Below are 3,809 nucleotides of genomic sequence, written 5' to 3'. Positions count from 1 at the left end.
AATGGTCAAGATTGTTTGAATTGAAGATGTTCACCCGCACTTGATTTGAAGCACATTCGTTTATGACATTGCAACGAAATTGGAGGAGAAAATTCATATGGAATTTCATTGCAAAAGTTGGTCAAATCAAGTGAAAGACTGATTTTAAGGAAGATTTTAAATTTATTTCCTTTCGCGGTTTCAGATTAACTCGTAGTTGATCATTGAAGTTTGTATCCTCGATATTATGCCTATACAACTATATCCAAAAGAGATAAAGAGAAGATTATTTGTAATGAAAAATGGGAGACGCTTATTGTGAGGGGGAGAATTTCTTTGAAAGGCATCGAGTTATGAGGTGATCGTGAAAGTGATTCGATGGCATCGGTCTAAGGGGGAGATTGTTGGGTATTAAATTTTAGACCGACGCATCGAATCGTTACTCGTTTATAATGAGAAATTAAAGAAAGAGAACAAGATATTATAACGCGTAATTGAAGCATTTGTCGGGTGAAATATTATATTATATTTTATTCCTTTGGTCTTATCCAAGTGGCGGTGGAGTGAAAACCATGGCACAAGACTCGTATAAATAGATGACTTAGGTCATATATTTAGGTCATGTGCGCATTGTGATATTTTTCATTGTGTTGAGAGTTTGCCCCCGGGGAAGAAATCTCCCCGGGTGGCCGTTTCTTTATGATTATGTATGTATGAGTGGTCTTGATGAAAATCATTTGGTTAAAGAAATCATACTTCTACATCTATCCTTTATGTTTTGATTACAATTGTTCATCCTATTATTGTTTGTTAATCAAATCGAACTCTCCACATCCGTCTGTTATTATCGTTCAAGAGTGAATACATGTTATGATTCGCCATTCGACACGCTTCGGCACCGGGGCTTGGTTCTGTCAATCTAGGACCATAGATTAAACCTGATGAAAGAATCGTTTCACTATCACTTGAATTGTTTATCGATTTTGACGAATTTAATTGCGTTGTGATCGCCATTACTTTAAGGACCTGAAATGATAACCACGATATAGTGAAGGTTGAAATTTCTGGAAAAATTTGGCTATAGTTTCTTTATGTAATAACAATAATCGAGGGGAGCGAATGAACGATTCGTTCCTCTCCTGTTCATTATTTGAGGCAAAAGTGACACGCATTCTCAAAAAACAAATGAACTCATTCGTTAATTCAAATTTAACGAATTGCCTTATTCGTTGTTTCATTCGTTATCGCCTTGAATAATAAATAGAGAATCAATACAGATTCTTTATTCATTCGATATTAATAAGAATGATGAATGGGGTCTGATGATCGTCGTTTGAGCCAATCAAAAACCTAGTTAAACTATATAGATAGGATAAGTAGGGTATCGTATCCACCAAAAGTATGTGGTCAATGTAATCGTGTAAACAATTTCAATATTATGATGTGACAGATTTAGTGCTGATCACACAAGCAATTAAGTTGAATTTAGAGAATTAAACAAACAAACAAGTAAACGAGTTTCAATCAATTAACAAAGCAAATCATCCCCGGAACTTCAAGTAGGTAACTTACAGTAATCTCATGCAATCTAACAGATTAATCATTAAAGGTTAACTACAGACTGATCAACTAGACAAAACCTTAGGCAAAAATAATTGCTTTACACACGGAACTGGTTATCAAATGGTCCTTGCTAGTGTGACTCAGTTAAGGGCAATTATATGCTTTGTCGTATTCAACCTAATCAAACAACCCTATGATCAATTATTATAACATCTAGTAACTAATCGTTCAGATCATCGTAAACCTAAACCGATTGAACACACCAAAATACTAAACATCAATAATCATAGATTAACCATAAACAATTAAACATAAATTTTCTTATTCACATGAGGAAACTGAAATTGTTACAAACTTTACATCCGAGGTATGATTCGGAGAAGACTAGCTGAGCATCGCCATCGATAGATCTTCAATTGAGGAAGGCCATTAGGATTGATCAAGAGATGATTGGTAGCCCTGGAATTCACCCAAAATCGCCTAATAGCTGCTGCTGGCCGTCAATACGGAGTTAGGTTACTTTTTAATGAAAAATGAGATATAACCTAAAATTCTCGTCTGCACCCCATCGCGATACGCGATGGGGTCTTCAATGTGCCATCGCGAAACGCGAAACGCGATGGGTCCTCAAGAAAGCCCATCGCGTATCGCGATGAGTCTTGTCACCAAAAAATTTCATTAAACTTACTTGTTTCGTTTGTTGGACATCCCGGGTCTTCATACCATGTCACAACAGGTCCATATTGAGTACTTTACCATATGTGACCTGAAAACCAATAATACAAGTATGAAGTATCGAAAGTTCTAGAATAAACGATTAAAACTAAATAATAAACAAACTAAAACATATACAAAATAACCGACCGTCACATCCCCACACTTATCTTTTGCTTTCCCTCAAGCAAACTCTAAAGCAAACATTAACCTCCGTCATAGGTATGTAAATTATCACCATTAATACTAGTAAGGTTTAATGTCATACCCTGTTTCCCAGACTGACACTGTTTTTAGATTGACATCACACAAATACGGTTAAGTGCTATAATAAAAACAATAGAGCCGCCCAGACAAGTGTACTTTGTTTCCGGTTAAGGCACACAAGCTCATACCCTCGTAATATAACATCTCTCCTCTCGGTTTAATATATGGACTAGGAAAAGATGTGCCAGTATCAGTCTACCTATAAGTATCACTCATAAGCAAATATTCATCCATCAAGCTGCTTTGACACAAATGCAAATCAAGAGGTCTTAAAAGGGTTGTAACGGGGCCAGCTGTAAGGGTATGGAAGCGAAATATTTAAGTAGCTCAAATGATCCGACCCGGCTTATTACAAAACATCTAAATAAATGAAACTACTGTATGAATTGACTGACTTATTATATAACCTCTAAATAAGCAAACTAACATACATTGATTTCATATATATATATATATATTTATCATGAAAGAACTACTGAATACATAAGTGAATATAAACACACATTTTTTGGGCTTTTTAATAATGGAACAAATACAAATCCAAAAACAAATATAATTACAATTACAAATATACCTTGTAAGCCGGATCGTCTCGTAACATAATGCCGGGGTTAAACAAATGAAAAATAAGTCCAAGAAAGGTTTTCTAAGGGACCCAACCCCTCGCCCCTCATATTAACCATCCTCATATGTATAATGTATGAGGCCCCAACCCCCCCAGTACCCACACTCACGCTCATCCAGACGAGGCTTAACCTAATTGCCTCTATCACTTTTGCATTTTGCCAACTACGATACCGTAATCCATGAACATCAATGAAAGAACTCACATGACATGTGTGTACTATATATTATATGTCTATTATATATATTTGGGTGAACTCACACACGTACCGGACGAATTGGGTTGACGTATAAACATGTGTACCTGTCCCCATGACTCGTTATCCTCACCTAAACGATCCCATTTTCAACTTCTCGTTATGAAAACATTTGTGAGTAAGACTATTGAGAAGCCGAAAAACCAACCATGACCAGAAACCTATGATTGACATTAATGGCAATAATTAACAATTAATAACTTTGGTTTCTGAACACTCTTCGAGGTACTATCGGGCTAAAATTTTTCAAATTTCCTTCATCCCCCCACTTGAGGTTTACATTGTCCTCAATGTTAGAATACTAAACATTGTCCTCAAAGTTAAAATAGAAAAAATGATTAATGAACATTTGAGGGACGGGGTTGAATTGACTTTTTGACTCTTAAGCAATTTTAAAATTCGGGG

Source organism: Bidens hawaiensis, unplaced genomic scaffold (genome assembly GCF_021521415.1).
Source record: "Bidens hawaiensis isolate Kalapana, Puna unplaced genomic scaffold, B.hawaiensis_p1.1 tig00003307_1, whole genome shotgun sequence".
In the NCBI taxonomy this organism is placed as follows: Eukaryota; Viridiplantae; Streptophyta; class Magnoliopsida; order Asterales; family Asteraceae; genus Bidens; species Bidens hawaiensis.
The sequence above is the reverse complement of the archived record's forward strand: the minus strand, read 5'-3'. Positions refer to the sequence as shown.